Here is a 20,148-nt window from a genome sequence, read left to right on the forward strand (position 1 = left end):
GCCAATGCTGCACTATTTATATTGCTGGTACTTTTGACGCTTCAAACATGTTTTGGCAATATTAAAAAAAAGGTTCCTCTGCAAAGTTGTTGGGGGAGCAAATGCTCCCCTCCCCTACCTTGAGCCTGGATTCCCAAACTACTGTGTGTGTTGGGGTCAGGAGCCCTCTTATGCATGCCCCAACCATCAGCCCCAACCAGGAGGGGTGAAGATTGTGGCAGGGGTTATCCCTTGCAGCCTGTGAATGTACGTGCGTGTGCATGCATGTGCACACTCACACACACACACACACACACAGAGCTATGCACAGACCCGGCCTGATTAGAGTCAGAAGGGCGAAAAGAGCCAGATTAAATATGTCTTGATTATGCGAGCTTGTGCTCCTGTTTATTTCTCATAAATAAGACATGAGCCCTGTTTTCCACCCCTAACACACACGCGTGCGCGCACACACACACACACACACTTCCTGGGGGTGATATTTATTGTATGCAAATCAGAAACTGAACTGGGAGGAGAAGTAATCACCTGTTTATCAGATGGCAAGTGGATCAGGCAGAAAATAATAACCCTGGGTGACAGCACCACATCCATTTGAAAGGAGATGACATAGACCTGTGTCTGGATGTACCCTGCTCTGGACAAGTCAAGGGCTGGACCTGGGACCCACTGCCCCACTGCCTGCTCAGGTCAGCCAGGCACCCCATGCTCTGCCCAGTGGTGTGCACAGGGTAACTGGGGCGGCGGGGCGGAGGGGTGGGCAGCACAGAATTCAGAAAACAGCAGGAGGAAGACAGCAGTTACCGGCCACCTCCTGAGCTCTGGCAGCTGTTTGCAGGAAAGAGGCTGTGGCAGGCAGACCTGGTTCAAGTGTGGGATCTGCTGCTTCTGGCTGTGTGACCTTGAGCAAGCTGCTGCGCTTTGCTGGGCCCCCATCTCTTCATCTGTGGAATGAAGATAATCCCCCTTCCGTCTCGTTGGCGCTGGGAGCATGAGAGGACTCGGGCACGTCTGGAGCAAGGCACCTGGAGCCACCCTAGACCCTTCTTTCTTCCTCACCTCCCTCCCCCCGTTTCTGCTTCCTAACATTTCTTGCACGTGAACACTGCCCGGCACCTTGTGAGTGCCTGGTACCTGCTGCATCATTGTCCATCATTGCTCAGCGCTCTCCGACTCTCCCAGACTGACCCCGTCGTGGGCTTCCCTCCATCCCCTCTAATCTGTTCCTCACTGTCCGGGGCAGAGAGAGGGCTCCTTCTCATGTCCAAATCCCATCAACACATCGCCCCTGCTCCATAGTCTGCTGTGGCTCCTTGGTGCCCTCCACACAAGAAATCCACAGCCCTCCCTGTGCCCCGCGAGGATCCTTGTCCTGTGCCCAGTCGACCTCAGCAACCTGCTGGCTGCCTCTCAGATCCAGCCTCTCAGATCTTTTTTCAGGTCCTTAAATATGCCGAGCTGGTTCCTGTCCCAGGGTCTCTGCCCTTGTTGTGCCCTTTGCCTGGAATCTTCTGCCCCTGGCTCCTTTTCCACCAGGCTACTTAAATGTCACCTCCCCAGGGAAAGCGCTCCATCTAAATTAGGTCCCCTGGCGGCTATTCACCCTCTCTGAAAACCTTGTCAGTTTCCTTCATGACACTGCTCACAATTTGTCATAATGTTATTTATTTGGGTTTACTGGATTGTGGCTGTCTCACCAGCCAGCTGTGAGCTTCAGAGAGCTGGGGCTGGGTCTGTTTTGCTCACCATGGTGGCCCCGTGAGCTGATGCATGAGTAGGATGCCCTTTGAAGGGCCAAATGGCCACTGTGGTCTGAGGCACTGCGGGAGTGGCCAGAGTAGAGGGGTGCACTGGACTGGGGACTGAGCTTCTTGTCCTCCTCCCCCAGCTCCCTGCCAAGTCCAGGGCCCCCCAAGGGATGTTTTCTTGCCTCTCCCTAATGGCCTGACATACAGGGCCCCGGTGATAAACCTCCCTCTGATAAAAGATGCAAAACTAACATCTGGCGGTTAATTAATAAAGAGCAGCGGTGTCTGGCTGGGGCACACAGTGTGCTGATGCTGCCTTTTTCTTCTCCCGCCCCAAGAGATGCTGACACCGTGAGCGAAAGTGGGGGGCGGGGAAGATCAATTTGGAGCAGGCCCTGCTGACGAGGCTCCCCAGGGGCAGGACACTCCCTCATCCCCTCTTTAGGGGGCTGACACTCAGTCCGCCATTGCAGGGGCACGGGTGGCGAGAGGGGAAGTCTCATTTACTGAGTACCTATTATGTGCCAGCCCCCATATCTCATTCATTCCTCCCGGAAGCCCCACAAGGTGACTGTATCTCTCCTCATTTACACACAAGGAAACGGAGGCTCAGCTGCTGTCCCAGAGCCCGGGCTTCTCCTCCCTCACTAGGAAGCAGAGGTGCTGGGGAGTCACTGGGGGCTCTTGTCACAAATACAGGCTCTGGGCCCCAGCATCCAGGCTCTGCCCGTCCAGGCAGGGCCCAGGGGTCTGTGTTCGTAACAAGTCCCCCATGAGGTATTGGAGCAGGTAGAATGGGTAGCTCACCTTGGAAGACACCAGTCTTGTGAATACTAGCAAACGTCACTGAGTACCTACTGTATGCCAGGCGCCAGGCCAACTGCAATAAGGCTACGAAGCAGGAAGGACAGATGTCTCAATTTGACAGACACGGCCCAGAGAGGGAAAGAGACTTGCTCAAGGCCACACAGCAATGCAAGCAGGCTCGAACCCAGATCCTCTGATCGCCCCCAGCCCCAGGCTGCCCAGCTGTTCCCACCTGGCCTCTGGAGAATAGAAAGAACCCAACTTCCCAGCTGCAGCCATGGCCTGCTGCAACCGAGCCGCTGAAATATTAATTGAGCTAATATTTCAATTACTTCTTGGGGCACCTGGGCAGGCCTGGCCCCCAGCCTCAGCTGAATGTGAGCACCAGAGTGACCTTCAGCAAGCCAGTAGGGGGCCCTGGTGAAGAGAAAGCCAGGATCTGGCTGTGGACTGAGGCTGGGGGTCAGCCCACAGCTCCTGCGAGTTTCTGGCTGACAGGTTCAAACCTTAGCCTCGTAACTTTTGGGCTGCGTGAACCTCTTTGGGCCTCAGTTTCCCCATCGTCTCTGCTCACAGGGTTCTTAGGAGAGTTAAAGGATGTCAAATGCTTAGCACAGGGCCTGGTATGGAATAAAAGCCGACGCACAATTGCACTGACAGGTGTGTGGATGTCTTGCTAGTACTCTTCAGAGTGTGATGCCGAGAGCTCATGAATGCACGCTGCTTACCTGTTTGGGGGTTTCCTGTCCCAGCTGAGCCCAGCAGCACTCCTTGTGGCTCCTCTGCTCCAGGACCCCCACTTGCTTGCTGGTCTCTGAGGGGCGGCTTGGTCATCGCCATGGGAGGGGCGCCAGACAGCCCTGGATCTATCGGCATAATTGAATTGTTACCGACTTGCCCTTGTGACTCTGGTCCACAGACATGGTAACACTCCCAGGGGCTGAGCTGGCTCCCACCTTGGAGACCGGGAGGGCGGCCAGATCAGGCTGGGATTTGGGGGCCTGTGGGGATTACAGGATATGTGTGGACTTGGGGTCCCTGGTTCTGCCACTGACTTACTGTGTCATCTTGACCCAAGTTCCTTATCCCTTATCCTCTCTGGGACTCAGTCTCCACTCTCAAATCTGCTCCTCTCTCTCTGACTATGGTAGGATACGGAGTCGGAGTTGGGAGGAAAAAGGAGCCTGGCTTGGGGTTTCTTTGAAGCTTCTACCCCACCTCCCCCAGTCCTAGTCAACTTCCCTCCCTGACCCACTCTCCGTTCTGCCTCCCAGAAGCCTTCCCTAAAATAACATTCACTGCCTGCAGAGTGGATCTTGACGTCAAGCCCATTTTTCAGCTGAGCAAACGGAAGCTCAGAGAGGTCAGGTAGTGTGCTCAAGACTCACAACCAGGAAATATCAGATCCTGGCCTTCGACCCACGTCTGTCTGACTTTCCATCCTGTGTTCCTACCCTCCCCACTATCCTGCCATTCTTTCTACTCAACCTTCCCCTTGGCCTGGATCAGAAGTTGGGGATACCCCCCCCATTCCCTGCTTTCCTGGCCACCTCCACCCCCTGCCTCCTCCACCCCGTCTCTTCCTGCCCTGGGCAATCAGTTTCTTCAGATATGATTTGGGATTCTAATGAACAGAATGATTTGGCATTTAAATAATTATCCACTCTCTAACTGTTAGTGATGCTGAGTCGGGAGAAATTTCCGCATCTTATTTATGAATATGGTTTCTCCCCCTCATCAGGTGGAGATTTCTCAGCCCTCCCAGCACCTCCTCTCTTGAATGCCTTTTCAGCACACATTTCCAGTGGAGCTCCCCCCACCCCACCGGCCCCTAAGTGCCTATTAACAACTTGCCTCTTCCGCTATCAGCCCCCATTCACGCCCCTTTTTATCTTTACATTTCAATATCATTACAAATCCTAGTGTTATTCAAATTGCATCAATTATTCAATTTCTCCTCCCCGAGTGGAGTGGAGGCAGCGGCTTCCCAGTGGCTGCGCCGGAAAAAGCAGAGGCCTCTCAAGGAGGGTTTGAAATTCATGGGGGATTCGGCTGTGTTCCATTAACCTGAGCTCTTTTGGCTCCCACAAACCATGGAATTGATTAAAACACATACGCAGCTGCAATTTGGTTTGGGGGAGAAAGCCCACTGCTGAGAAGCACTGAGGGGACGGTTTGGGAGATAAAAGGCTTTTCGCTGTCCTGTGATAGTCATTCACTGAACATTTATTGAGTTCCTGCTGTAAAGAAGAGAAGCCACCATTAATGGAGCACTTACTGTGTGCAAAACACCACTTGAAGCTCTTTATAGAAGACACTGCTGTTTTTCAGCACGGGCTGGCTGCCTGATGCTCTAGGAACCAATCCTACGGCACTGGCTTTTGAGAAAAAAAAAGAGTTTTACTGCGAGGTCAACCAGCAAGGAGACAGAAGGCAAGACTCTCAAATACATCTCTCTGATCCAGGCTTCCGGGTGAAATTTAAGAGGCTAGGGGAACTTCAAGCTTGCAGCTGATTGGCTAACCTCAAATCAGTCCAAATAAGCTACTGCTGGAAGCTAGATTTTCCTTATTGAAGGACTTCTTGCTTCATAAAGGGCTTCAGGGGCAACATTTCTATTCTTTAAATTCTGTAGACTTAAGATTCTTGGTTCCAGAGTCATCCTGGAGACAGGAGTTCCCGTCTTGTACATGAGCAGTGCTGTCTCTTAGAAAATAACTCCAGGCTTGATTGACCAACAACCTGTTTTAAGGAAGCAAAATCAGTTTAAGCTGGTCAGTGTTTTATGTGCTGTTTCACCACCTCCAATCTTCAAGAACCTGGAGGTGGTTATCATTATAACCACCTGTTTTGTAGATGAGGAAACAGGCTCAGAGAGTCTCTAGCCCAAGGCTGCACAGTGGTGCAGGCTGTTTTTGTCTTCAGATCCGGGCCTCTTAATCATTATGCCATCAGCTACGGTTGTAGGGTTTGAGTAACGCCAAGGAATAGCTGGAGAAGGAACGGAGGGCGTGGAAAGGAAAGAGAATGACCTCGTCCCACAGGGCCCTGTTTTTAAAGACTCACAAGAGAAATCGCTCACATCTCATTACCAAGAAAAGTTTTTTTTTTTCCTCCCCAAGCAAGTGGTAGTTTCTCAGCTTATGGATACTAAGAGTTACATAATGGTCACATTTCTTTCTTTGCTGTGGCTGCTGGGAGACTCTAATCCAGACATGCAGCCCACTGCTCGCAACCATACAAGACCTCGCCCTACCATCCCGTCATCCTGTCCTCTCATCTAGGTCTTTCCTGCATTGGCACTGCAGTGTATACTTGTAAGCCATTTCTAAGCCTTTTTGAAATGAGGCCAGATATAAGTGCCTTTTAAAAAAGACTTCTAAGCATCCGTTATGAACCAGGAATTTTATACAAGGTCTCATTTTAACTTTGGCAAAGTGTTTATTCTCACTTTGCAGATGAAGCTGAGGACCAGCGAGGCTATGTGAGTTGCCCAAGGACACACAGTAAGTGGCAGAACCAGGATGGGGACATGTCTGTAGACCTCCTCTTCCCATGATCCAGGGGATATGAAGACTCCAGGCTTTGACATCCCTGCTCTAGATCTTGGTCTGGCAGGAAGATGTCACAGAAAGGGCATTCAGGCGAAATCATGTGACCTTCCTCCCTGTAGGCTGGGTTTCCCCACTGAGCACTGTTGGGCTGCCCTCCGAAGCCCCATGCCGCTCTGACCTGGTGTCACCCCTTTTCTGTCTGTGCCACTGATGCATGCGCTGGCACTGGAGCCTGGTTGCACCTCTGAGTCACAGCACCACTCTCTGAGGCAGGTACACTCCCCAGGGAGTTGTGTCATCTCATTCCCAGGGTTTCCTGATGCCACAGACAGGAGGAGGGAGCAGCTGTGGGGGTGACAGGGCTGTGACACATGCCTCCCACACCAGCCACCTGCGTGCTTTGTGATCCTGGGGCCCCAGGCAGGCAGCACCTGCCTGGTAAGACAGGACCTCCCAGAATGGGGACAGAGGAGGGGTAAGGACGGCCAGAGGCTTAGCTGAGTGGGACTCAGGCCCTTCCTGAATTCGAGGATTCTAAGTTTTGGGTTGTGGGCTCCAGCCTGGCCTAAGGTCTGAACTCCAAGCAGGCAGGTGACGGTATAGAGACAGATGAGGGAGAAGCACCAGAGACTAGGGGCAGAGAGTGACTTCCCAAGAGAAAGGGACATCATTTACTGAGCACCTACTAAGTGCATCACCTTCAGTCCACAGATCAAAACTAAGGCCACAAACGTGGTAGCTCTGACCCACCTTGTGTTTTTAAAAAGCTTGAATTAGTTTCTAACACTTAAAAATAGGGACATCCTACATAAAATCAGGATTTAGGGTTCTCTTGAGAAGTGTCCTTTACATTTCCTGCCTGGCCTCTAGGGCATCCGAGTGTCTGACCCCCTCTTATAACTGTGAATGCCTTCTCGGTAAGTGTTATTATCCCCATTTTTACAGATGAAGAAACTGAGGGCTTCAAGGCAGCCATCATGCCAAGTTCCACAACAGGTTAGCACTGGAGTCAGGATTTAACCCCACTGCTCAGCCTCTCTAAGCCCCTACTCTTTCTACTGCCCCACACTCTCTCCATCTAAGAAGGCTGGAACAGGCAGCCCCAGCAGTATATCTCTCTAAAGTCCTCCGTGCTCCTATCTGTAAAATGAATGGCCTCTGAAGTACTTTCCAGCTATAATGTGGGGTGTGGCTCCCTGGGGGTTGAAACCAGGAATCTAACCAATCATAAGTGCTTAGGCTCTCTGTACAGGGAACTTTAAACAAGCCATCTCATTTAACCCTCACAGCTTCAGAGGAAGTAGGTTCTACCATTATGCCCATTTAACAGATTAAGAAACTGAGGCTCTGTCATCTCTCTCAATGGTCCAGCCCCTCTGGCTTTTTTTTTAAGCTCTTGGATGTTATCCTGTCCCTTTCCTAACTCAGGGCCTTTGCCCATGCTGTCCCCTTTGGAATGTCTTCCACCCTCCCCAATGCAAGCCTTCATCATCCTTCAGTTCTTCCCTGATTCTCTGAACAAAGTCTGGCTCCCCCTAGTATTGCCTCTGAGAACTCCCTGTACACGTCATAGTGTTAACAATGACAGTAACTTGAGCTAAGAATTATTAAGCACTTTCCATGAGCCAGGCTCCATTTTAATCACTTTAACTCCATTATCTCAATCCTCTCACAACTCCATGAAGTGGCTATGATTGTTATCCTCATTTTACAGATGAGGACATAAAGGCACAGAGAGATTAAGTAACTTGCCCAAGGCCACCCAGCTAGTGTAGAAATTTTTACCTTAGGTTGTATGACTGATCGATATCTTCAGGGACTATGTCTTGGGGAACTTGTTCTTGATAAATAAATATCCTTTATGAATGAACACACTAGGATTATGGCTCCAAATTTCATGTCCATAACCATATGACTATCACCTTCCTCCCCTGCTAGTGTCTCACCACTGGAGCTGCCCCCAGCTCGCATCTGACTCCAAAGTAGCGCTGAGTTCGCAGGACTCCCCCACCTCCACCCACATTGTCCCCAGGGAGAAAGAGAAAGTGGGCCAGTGAGGTTCAGCACCACGGACAGAGCCACCTCCCAGCTTATAACTGCTCCCCTTCAAGGCTCAAGCTGTGGACTGGCCTCTGGGAAATTCCCAAAGACCCTGCCTCTTTGCATCAGCCCCCTCCTTCCTCACGGCCCTCCCCCGCACCAGTTTACTGCCAATGACATTCAGATAAATGGCTGCTGTCAACCAGGCCGGTCCCACAGAAAGGCGTGTCGGGTGATGTATGGCACCGTCCTCTAGAACCACAGGACTCACTGCTCAGGAGCTCCAAGGGGGCTGCTCCCCTACTCCCATCAGCTTCCGACCCCGGGCCACATCTGGGCTTTGAGATCCCCCTCTATCCAGCCCTGGGGATGAGTCCCCCGTCAGACACAATTACTAGGGTCTTCAATCATATGCTGTTAAGACCCTGGCCCACTCCCCTACTCTCTGGGCTGCTATGCAACCCCACACCCAACCTCCACTCCTGCCTGCCCCAGGTATCCCTCCTGGATTGTTCAGGGGCTCAGGGGGCCTTGTGGACTGTGGCCATCAGACTCTCAGCTTCTGGGTTCAAAGGGAGGAGGCCCAGCCCAGCCCAGCCACCAATAGGGCAGCTAATAAAACCTTGGTTTATCATCCTTTCACTTAACTCGATGAGATGGAGCGATTGGGGCATCTAATGAAGCTGCTGACTCTGGAGACCCCTTGCCCCTTGCCCCTTGGAGAAGGCAGAAGTACCTGAAGTCACCCTGTCCTCACACATCAAGAGGCAGCAAAATGCCCTCTCCCGTCCTTAGCCTTCTGCCAGCTGCCAGCTCTGGCACCAGGTTTGTCATCTTTAAAATGGGACTAACAATAATAATAACTAACACTTACACAGTACTGTTGAAATACTTTCTAAGCTGTAAAGCCCCTGCCATAATATTTAAATGTAGGAGCCAAACCATTCAATTGCATACAGTTCAAAGTCATGTGTGATGTTAGCCAGATGACGAGAGCCAGCCAACAGGGAGTTCTGGGAAACCCATTCTATCATATTCAAACTCACATAGCCGGGTTTTATATTTGGTTCTCACAACCACCATCTGAGATAGTACTATTATCACATTTCACAGACGAGATAGACTGAGGCCCAGAGACTTTCACAACCTTGCCCAAAGACATAGAGCCAGTAAATTGCAGGGTTGGGATTTGAACCCAGGAGACAGGGATTCAGAGTCCCTGGTGTAGCCACCACCCTAGGCCACCTCCCAGAGCTAGGATGAAGATTCAGTGGGAACTAGCAGACACAGAAGTCTCTTCTCACCTCACCCTGGGCACCAATATCGCCACCTTCTCTTAGGAGCATCCGCAGAATCTCCTGCGGTCCTCAGTGGCTAATCTAGCCTAAGTATTTCTCTCTCCTAGCCCCTCTGGTAGAATCCAACAGCCTTTCTTACTTCCTGGTCCTGAACTAATGGGGCATCTGCTCCCTCACCCTTTGGGCACCCACCTGGTCACCCCGTCCTAGAAGAGGAGGAGATGGGAAAGAGTATCCTATATCTTTACACTTTGCTGATGAAAAACAAGGAAAACCCACCAGGGATGCAGGTGAATAAAGACAAATGGCCCCACAGACCTTGGCTTTTCTGATTTTTTAAAAAAAATTTTATGGGGTGGTAATTAGATTTATTTATTTACTTATTTAGTGGAGATACTGGGAATTGAACCCAGGACTTCATGCCTGTTAGGCGTGCATTCTAACAGTGAGCTATACCCTTCCCTCTGGTTTTCTTTTTTTAATGATTTATTGAGCACCTACTGTGTGCCTACACAGTGCTGAAGGAAAGGAGGAAATGCAAACAGCTTTGAAATGCTCTTAAGAGCTTAACATGTGTCTTAGTCGGCTGGGGCTGCCATAATGAAATATCAGAGACTGGGTTGTTTAAATGACAACAATTAATTTTCTCACAGTTCCAGGGGAAAGCAGGCCAAGATCGAGGTGCCAGCCTGGTCACCTTCTGGTGAGAGCCCTCTTTCCGGCTTGTAGATGGCTGCCTTCTCACTGGGTCCTTACATGATGGTCTCTTCTTATAAGGGTACTAACCCCATCATGGGGCCTCCATCCCCATGAACTCCTCTAACCCTGATTACCTCCTAAAGGCCCCGCCTCCAAATACCATCACATTGGGTAGTAAGGGCTTCAACGTTGGAATCTGGGGTGGTGGGGGACACAATTCAGTCCATAGCACCCTGTGCCTGGGAGACAAAATTTTTACAGGGAGGATTGGGTGGCCTGATTCTACTCCTGGACTCACACTGACTCACCACAAATTTGCTGAGCCCCGATATAAACAAGGCACTGTTCTGGGCACTGAGGTCACAGCAGAAGACAAGACTGACAAGGATTCTGCCTTCAAAGGAGGGAGATGACAATAAACAGAGAAAGAAAGCCCAGTGTAATCAGTGCACAGAAAAAAATTAGACAGGGTAACGTGAAAGAGAGTGATGAAGGGGTCAGGAAGGACCTGCGCAAGGGGAGGACCAGTAAGCGGAGGCGTGAAGGATGAGGAGCTGCCCCTGTGAAGATCTGAGGGAACAGCATTCCCGGTGGAGGGAACAGTGGAGGCAAAGATCTTGAGGTGGAAAGGAACTGGGGACACATGGGGAATCAAGAGAGGGCTGGGGTGGCTGGCTCAAGAGCAAGGGACAAGCATTGTCCATTGTCCTTGGACTAGCTTTGTGCCTCTTGGCACAACAGAAATTTATTTTCTCACAGTTCTGGAGGCTGGAAGTTCGAGATCAAGGTGTGGGCAGGTTTGATTTTTCAGAGCCTCTCTCCTTGATTTATAGACAGCCGTCTTCTCCCCGTGTGTTCACATGGGCTTCTCCCCATGCGTGTCTGTGTCCTGATCACTTCCAATAAGGATACCAGTCATATTGGAGTGGGGGTGACCCAAATGACCTCATTTTACCTTAGTCTCTATGTAAAGGGTCTGTCTCCAAATGTACTCACATTCTGAGGTACTGGGGGTTAGGACTTGAACATATGAATTTGGGGGAAGGGACACGATTCAAACCACAGCAGTGTCCCATCCATATCCCCTCACCTGGGTGCACCTGACTCCAGCCTCCAGCCAGCTTGTCTCTGCCCCAGGGCTTTCTCTGAAGTCTGCTTTGCCACCGGTAGGCCAAATCAGGGGATTCATGCCCCCCTGGAGCAACCCCAGTGGTAATGGCAGTTGATCTGGAAATAGCCCAGCTCCCAGCTCCTTGAGCTGGTGCGTTCCACGCTGTGTCCCAGAGTTCCCCGGCAGGATTATGCCCCACTCGCCACAGTGAGAGTTGGACTTCATCACATGCTTTTTATTGGCGGTCTCCTTTCCCACTCTCTTCTTGATGTGAGTTTCATCTCCAAAATCAATGACTTGCAGACTTGCAAACCCCTGTGTCAGGGTCTGGGGAGCCAGCACCGAGGGGTGACAGTCCCTCTGTGCCCCCGGGAGCTCAGAGGTGATGAAGTCTGTTGACGAGCATCCCTGGAAAGGGGCAGGCCAGTGTGAACTTTGTCCTGCTGATAAAGCAGCAGTCACACCTACCATTTACAGGACACTTCCTCTTCCCCAGGGGTCGTGCCCAGCACTTCACCAGCCTCCTCTTTTTAAGCCTGCCCACAGATCTATGTGAAGCAAGTACTATACTTAGCCTTTTTTTTACAGATGGGAAAACCAGGCTCAGAGATGTTGAGTTACTGCCCTGAAAATGCAGAGCCAGGTTCTCAACCAAATCTACTGCCCTGTAAGGTTGGAACCTCAGATACCCTGTGTTGCACCTGCTCGGAGTGGCAGGTGCCCAGGGCCCCCTTGGTGCTCGCCGGGGCAATGACAACTCCCCGCCTGTGTCTCCCTCCCACACAGCTGGGACCCGTTATCTGTTTTGCGCACGGCCTGTGCCCGTCAGGGTAATGGACTGTGCTTGTCCTAGCGGAGGTGGCCTCTGGCAGGGATGATGTATGAGGCGCTATTGTTTGATATGAATGCATTAGGCGACATTCCCGATAAAGACTTTACCAGCAGAGCTGCACTCACTGGCAGCAGCCCCCGTGGAGGGAGGGGGACAGTGGCAGTAGCCTGAGTCCCCATCAAACTGGGCTCCGGGGGACCAGCAACCTTCAGGGAGGCAGAGACTGGGTCACTCTGGCTTTCAAACCTCTGCGTCCTGAACCACATGTCTCACACCCTGACAGGCAGCAGAGTGTAGACCGAGGGTCTCACACTTTGAAAGCATCAGCATTGACTTGGGAGCTGGCTAAAAATGCAGAGTCCTGGGTCCCAACTCAGATCCATCGAAACAGAATCTCCAGAGGCCTGGGATTCTGCCTTTGCAAACCCCTTCCCTCGGTGAACCTAATATTGCTGGACCAGCACCCAAACATGGGCCACAAAATGGTCTGGGATGAAGAGAATGTGGTTTGAAGTCAGAAGCTGCTGGGTTGGAGCCTGGGCTCCCCTGAGAAGCAGCAGGGAAATCTTAGGCAGGTCACTCGGACTCTCAGCATTGTAAGCCTCAGTTTCCCAATCTGCAACGTGGGCTGAGCAGCAATACCCGCTGTGGCTGTCTCCCAGGGATCAAGGGGACATGCGCCATCCACACGCTCACGAACCCTAGGGGCCTGCCAGTGTGAGTGAGCCCTCTACATCTTCCCAGGGGGCCTTCGGGGGACACCACACTTATCTTCATGCTGATGCTCCAGGGGGTTCCAGGCACCCTCTGAAGAATGGGGAGCCCTTTGGGGCTAGAAGATCCTGCAAAGCACCTACCCTATGAATCCTTTATTTTGAGGTGGGGCTGGGGCAGGGAGCGGGTGCCTACTGTTGGCACATTCAGGTGCAGAGGTGGACGGGATCCAGATGCTGCCCCAGAGGATGCCTACCAGGGGTGGCACCCCTGGAGACAACCTGGAGGGTCTCAGCAGAGACAAAGTGACCCAGGGTTCTTGGAGGTCCAAGGAGAGAGAGGAAGGGAAGATGCAGAGAGGATGCCCTGGACCAGGAGGTGGGCTTTGTGTGGGTTTGAAGCAAGAGTGGCTTCAGCCATACGAGGAGTCCCACGTCCAAGTCAAGTCTCTCTGACTCCATCATTCATTCATTCATTCACTCATTCAGATATGGACTGAGCTCCTACTCTGTGTCAGGTGGTCCTGGGTGCTGGGTATGTGATGGTTAATTTTATAAGTCAATTTGACTGTCATTTGGTTAAACATTCTGGGTGTATCTGTGAAGATGTTTCTGGACGAGCTGAATGTTTGGAAAGCAAACTGCCCTCCCCAGTGAGGGTGGGCCCCATCCAATCCACTGAGGTCCCGAATGGAACAAAAACGCTGAGTGAGAGGAATTCTCTCTCCCTCTGCCTGCCTGTCTCTGAGCTGGGACATTTGTCTTCCACCTTCCAGTTCGGGCTGGAACTTCCATCATTGGCTCTACCGGATCTCCACCAGATAACCCAGGAGAATCTCCCCACCTCGAGGCCCTGAAGTTAATCACATCTGCAAAGTACCCTTTGCCATGTCAGGCAGCAGACTGACAGGTTGGGGTATCAGGATGTGAACATCTTTGGCAGCGGGGGAGGCCATGATTTTATCCCTGGACACCATTCTTCTGCTTAAAACCCTCCACAGGCTTCCGTTGTTCTCAGGACGATACCAGAGCCTCTCATGTGGCCTCCAAGGCCCAGCGTGGTCTCCCCTGCCGCCCAGTCTCATTTCCCACTCCTTCCTGCGTCCCCATGACCCTGCAGGCAATACCTTGCCGAGCTTCATCCAGATCTCTAAACCTGAAGGTCAGCTCTGGCCCGTCCCTCTGCCTGGAATGTTCTTCACGAGTTAATTAGATTTCAGCCCAAACATCACCTCCTTCCGGAGACCTCTCTGATTTCCATACCCAACCACACTGAAACGGCTGCCTTGCCCCACCCCATTATCGCTTCTGATCCTAATAACCCCAAAAGGGGCTCATCTCTGTGTTTGGGTTGTGGAAAGAGGCTGAAAAAGGAAACAAACAAAAACACAGGAAAACTCACAAAACACTGAGGGAGGAAAATCTTGACACCCCTGACTCCAACTTAGGTACGAACTACATGTCTCACCAGTAAAATGCAGCCTGGCCTCACTGCTGCCACACTGCACTCATTCTTGGAAATTCACACATTTCTTCACATTTGAGCATCTCTGAAATCAGGGTGCGACTTGCAGTCGTGGTGGCCTCTAGTACCCTCCCGAGCCAGGTGGCAGTGATGGTGGAGTTGCTATTGCCCGTGAGTCCTAACCGGGTCAGAGCTAAGCTACTGTTTCCACTCAACCTGGGTTTACTCACCATCTAAGTACCTTCAAACCAGAATAACAAAATGTTGGTAAATGTTGAGGCTGGAGGATGGGGTTGTGGGAGTTCATTATTCTATTCTGCCCACTTTTTTACGTGTTTAAAAGTCTCCATAATAAAAAGGAAAAAACTTCCCTGCTGCAAATAATAATAACCCTGCAAATATATGAGGTTCTACTTTGGAGATGAGAGTGCAGAGGATCAGAGAGGTTAAGAAACCTGCCCAGACTCACCCAGCCAGTGCATAAGTGCTGGGGCCAGGATTCTCCCAAGTCTAATTGATTCTCAGGGAAATGCTTTTTCCCAGTCAAGCCTCCCCCTAAAACTGTTCCTCCAAACATCTCAGTGCTTCCCCACTACAGCACCTCGGGGTTCTCAACCAGGGAGATCTGCCCCACCCCAACTCTGCCTGTTGAGAAACTGTACATCTTTCAATCAATAGTCATTCAACAAACACATATAGGCACAATTGTGGTGTGCTGGGAGCTGGGGTTCAGCACGAACCAGACAGACAAGGCTCCTGTGCTGGAGGAGCAACTGCCCAAGCACCACCTCCTGGAAACCTACCTCGTTAGCCTCTTAGGACGCCTGCCACAGGCTGCTGCCAGGTTCAGCTGTGCCACGGCCACCTCCCCTCCTGAAAAGCGAGCGCCTTAGGGTCAGAGAGTGTGGCCTCATCTCGTGTCCTCAGTGTGGGACCTGGCACGTAGAAGGTGACCACGAAATGGCCTGTGAAATGGAATGAATGAAGAGGTGGGTAAGTGGCTGTGAGTGAGAAAGCACTGGTCCTGTATACAGTCGGTGCCTAAGACTGGATGATGATGATCCACGGTGGCCCCGCTGATTGGGTCAGGAGGGGAAAAGGCGGTTCTGGTTCCTATACTGCCCTCCCCCCACATTCACACTCACACACGCATGAGTGCATATGCCCTTACACACTTATACACACTCACGCACACACTCATGCAACAACCTTTCTTGACCAGGTGCAGGGCGAGACAATGAGGATGAGGAGAAGCTGAAGCACCTGGTTGGGTCCTGACTCAGATGCCTCTTAAAGGTATGATCTCAGCCCCTCAGTTTCTTCACCTGTAAAATGGGTATGATACAAACCACCCTCATAAGGACAGGGTCAAGGCTAGATGAAGTGGAACAAGTTAATTTACATAGAAGTCTGGTCCATAGTGGCCTCTTGCTTCCCCCTATCCCTGGTTGGCTCTAGGACCCCAGTGCGGGGTAGGCGAGGGAGGGAGCATAGATGAGGGTGTGAAGCTGTCCTTGCCTGTGCTCCTCCCCCCATGCCCCCTTAGTCACTTGGTCCTGCCCTCACTTTCCTTCACCCTCAGAGGGGTCCCATCCCTCCTCCTCCACCTTTCAAAGTCTGTCCTTTCTATGTCCACATCTCTTAGGTCCCCAATTCCACAATCTAGGAAGTGAATCCCGTGTCCCATGTGTCATGAGCAGGAACACACTTCAGCAGAAGCTTCTAAACCCAGTGATGCTAAAAGTCAAGGTTTCAGGCGTATACAGGATCAGCTTCTGCCCTCTTGCCCACCCCAAGCCCACCCAGGGTTTGGCAGGAAACAGACTGCAGCGTGGCGGCTGCAGATGTGATGGTTAGAGTTAATTTATGCTCCGTTTACACAGGCTCCAGATGTCACAAGCTCCTCTGTGGATTTATCCAAAAGCCAGGGAAGGAGGGGATGGGCTGCGGGCTGAGGCTGCAACCCCTTCGCCTGCCTCCTTTCCCTAGTCCAGCTCTGAGGATGGCATTTCAATACAGGGTCCCCAGGCCCTCGCCCGTCCTGTGGGCCCCAGCCTTGTTTCCCAAAGCTTCAGCCTTGCGTTCTGCTCATAGACTGTAAGCTTCGTGGGACCAGGAGCCCCCAGCCTGGGCCAGCTCTGGGGCCAATAAGGTGTTTACTAAATGCCTCTGGTAGTGAGGTGACAGTGAGCCCCGGCGGTAGTGAACAGAACGGTGCTCCCCCAAAAGGGTATGTCGAAGCCCTCAGCCCCCGGGACCCGTGAACGTGACTATATTTGGAAATAGGGTCTTTGCAGATGTCATCCAGTTAGGATGAGATCATACTGGATTGGGGCGGGCCCTGAATCCAGTGATTGGCATCATAAGTTAAGACACAGACACTGAGAAGAGAGGTAGAGACGGGGGTGATGCACCTAGACTCCCAGAGATGCGAGATTACTGGCAGCCACCAGAGACCAGGAGAAAGGCATGGACGGCTTTTGGCCTCGGAGCCCCAAGAAGCAGCCAACTCCGTTGACACCTTGATTTCAGGCTTCTGGCCCCCAGAGCTCTGAGAGAATACACGTCTGCTGTCTGAAGCCACCCAGTTTGCGGTACTTGGCTACAGCAGCCCTACGACATGAGTCCAGTGGGGATAAGGATGAGGCGTCCAGCTGGCCAGCCTGGCCAAGGCTTTTTCCTTCCAGGCTCCCAAGCCTCCTCCCCCAGGCCTCTGTCCTAGGTGTGGCTGCCCTGTCCCCCATCCAGAGGACCAAACCAGCCCCTCTCCAGTCTCCCTGAGAGTCTCAGGCTTGTCTCCCACATCCATCCTGCACCCAGCCACCAGGGGAATCTTTCCAACTCCCAGCCTGGTGCCTTAACCCACTCCCACCTGCTGTTCACTCCTCAACCCACTGCAATCTGCTCTGAGCCCCCATCCCCTGAGGATGCTCTCCCCAACCCCCAGGGTGGGCACCAGCCTCACCTTGCAGATGCTGGGGCACAACTTTTCTAACTCCCTCCTTGCCAACTCTTTGCTCCCTTCAAGCCTGAGATACCTTCTTGTTCTCCTCCTGCCCACCCTACCCAAATGTGACTGTCTGGTTGTCTGCATGTGCAGCCACCTCTTTTTTGCCTGCCTCTCGAATCTGGGGCTCTGCCTTCTCCCTCTTTGCTTCTTCTCCCACACTTGGTGATGGTGGTCATGATGGTGGTTGATGGTAACAGTGACGATGGTGGTCATGATGGTGACGGTGATGGTGGTAGTGGTCACGACAGTGATGGTGGTGATGATGGGGTGAGGGTAGTAATCGTGGTGGTGGAAATGGTGATGGTGGTCATGATGGCGATGGTGATAGTGGTGATGATGGTGGTGGTGGTGGTTACGGGGATGGTGGTGCTGCTGTTAAGAGTCTCTCAACACAGAAAGTGGGCTAGGCCAGGCTGTGTTGAAGACACGGTCTTCCCCAGACACTACATCCACGGTGTTTTTGCATCTTCACCTCTCTCTCTTCTCTCTGGTCTTTCTTCTTACACACATGTATGCAGACACACTATTTTATTTTTCTAGGACTGCTATAACAAAGTCCCACAAACTGGGAGGCTCAAAACAGCAGAAATGTATTCTCTCACAGTTGTGGAAGCCAAAAGTCCAGAATCAAGATGTCAGCAGGGCCATCCTCCCACTAAGACACTGGGTGGAATCCTTCCTTGCCTCTTCCTACCTTCCGATGGCGGCCCACGGCTGCACCCCTCCGATCTCTGCCTCTGACATCACATGGCATTTCCCTTGTGTGTCTGTGTCTCTTCTCCTCTCCTTAGAGGGACACCAGTCATGCTGGATCCGGGCCCAGCCTAATGGCCTCCCCTTGACTTGATTATATCTGCAGTGATTATTTCCAAAAAGGTCACATTCACAGGTTTTGGGGGTTAGAACTTCACATATCTTCAAGGGGGAGGGACACAATTCAACCCATCACACACACACACACACACACACACACACACACACACACACACACACACCCCTCTCTGCACCCTTCTCCCAGGCTTCTAACACTTTCACACCACATCCCTTGTGCTATCAAACACTTGCCTCTGGTTACCTCTTACCTTGTCTCTTTCTCCCTCTCTCCCTCCCTGTCTCCATTCTTTCCTACACCCTTGAAGCCTTCACTGAGTGCCACTCTCGGCCAAGCTCTGTGCTGGGGAACTGGAGACACAGAGATGGAGGTGGGACCTGTGGGACCTGTGGTCCCTGTCTTCAAAGAGCTCACTGCCTAGAAGGGGAAGTGAGGTTGCACGGGCCATGGGCCAAGCAGCCTCACGAGGGCTTCGACAGGGTCTCAGGGGGCTGAGGGCACAGGTGATGCACTGAGCCAGCCTATCCTTGGTCCTCTGTGCCCCTCTTCACCTCCGGGGCCATCCCATCTCCTGCCCACCTCCACAGCTCAGACATCCACCTGGCCCTTCCCTTTGGGCCAGAGAAGGCTTCTGGGGCATGAGCACCCTTCCTCTCCCTTGTGCACGCGCACCTCCCACACTCCCACTCCCTCTGCGCATCTCTCATTAAAGAGGCTGAAGATTGCCCAGCCTGTCTCTGGGCTTTGCACTGAGAGGGCTAAATGATATGCTGACACCTTAATTACGACCCATTGTCACGGAGCGCTGCAGAAGTTGTCTGAGTGATCCCTGGAGAATGGGCACTAACAGGCCCGTCAGAGCCTTTGATTCCCTGTGCCAGATTGGAAAATGACACAAACGAGGGCTAGCTCCAACCGCAGCCCCTGGGTGACACGGGCAGACCATCCCTCTCACACATCAACCTGTGCAGCTTCCACAGGCAAGGGGTGGGGGGGTCTCCCTCCTGTTACCCCCATTTTGGTCCACTGCATAGCAATCACTCTGAGTCAGGCATTGCACACATAACCCCGACAGAGTTCTTCACCCAGCTGGGACTCTTATGCTCCCATTTTACAGATAAGGAAACAGGTCCTGCATGTTTAAGTCACCTGCTCCAGCTCCCCTGCCCCGACCTCGGCCACTGCAAGACACGGTCGCTGTAGGGATGGCGGCTCCAGACTGAGAGGGACGGGATCCGCCAAGGTCACCAGGGCCACCCTCGGGCCACCCGCAGCAGATAGAGGCCAGGACCCAGGCTCCTCACTCCCCACCCCTGACTTTTTCCACCAGGGCAGCAATTTGTAAAGTGAATCTGTGGGGGATGTTGTCAATAATAATAACACAATAACAGCAAGGATCTGTCACTGACGCTGACAAAGCACGGGCTCTGGGTCTCGCAGCCCCGGGGGAATTTCAGCTCTACCATCAACCGTCCTGCCTCAGTGAGGACTGTGTGAGCTGGTGCAGGGAACGGTGAACCGTCAGGAAGGAGGGCGGCCTCGCGCCCCCTCCCCTCCTCACCAGCCTGCAGCCCACAGTGGCCAATTCCCTGGCAGAGGAGTGCAGGGAGGGAAGCTAGGGTCCCCTTGAAGCCAGGCCCCTGACCACCCCCACCTTGGGGACACCCCTCCCTCTGCCACTGTTTCTGCGTGAGCAAGGGGCCGGGCTGGGCATTTGATAACCCAGACTTTAAAGATCTGGCTGTTGTAATGGAATCACAGGGGAGAGGGTCTCCTGACATCATTAACTGGCTCCATCAGGTGGAAAAGAAGCGAGGGCATCTCTGTGCAGCACACACTCATTCAGCAGCCCCAGAATGGGCAGACCTGTGGGGCCAAGACCCAGAGAGGTGTGCAGAAGCTAACTGACATGGTCCCAGGACCTAGGAAGAGGGGTCAGGCAGCAGAAGAGGCGCCAGGTGCGCTCACAAGCTCTAGGGCAGGACCAGCCATGGACTGTGGCTCTTGTCCCATTCCCCTCCCAGGAGACCTGCCCCCAG

The 20,148-nt window shown here is 52.4% G+C and overlaps 1 long non-coding RNA gene across 6 annotated transcripts in view; it reads right to left on the reverse strand.

The window, feature by feature from the left end:
* The window catches only part of LOC105075677 (protein FAM222A), a 140,678-nt gene that overhangs the window by 93,938 nt on the left and 26,592 nt on the right, over positions 1-20,148 (reverse strand). For 5 of the 6 annotated variants that reach the window (XR_012503571.1, XR_012503570.1, XR_012503566.1 and 2 more), the window contains exons 3-6: positions 15,071-15,232; positions 5,080-5,297; positions 4,834-4,933; positions 3,284-3,421 (exon numbers count right to left, since the gene is read on the reverse strand). This is a non-coding gene — a long non-coding RNA (protein FAM222A). Of the gene's footprint in view, positions 1-3,283; positions 3,422-4,833; positions 4,934-5,079; positions 11,797-15,070; positions 15,233-20,148 lie in introns of those variants that run through there. The other variant, XR_012503568.1, reaches the window with a different exon arrangement.

The sequence above is a fragment of the Camelus bactrianus genome, chromosome 32 (genome assembly GCF_048773025.1).
Source record: "Camelus bactrianus isolate YW-2024 breed Bactrian camel chromosome 32, ASM4877302v1, whole genome shotgun sequence".
NCBI lineage: Eukaryota > Metazoa > Chordata > Mammalia > Artiodactyla > Camelidae > Camelus > Camelus bactrianus.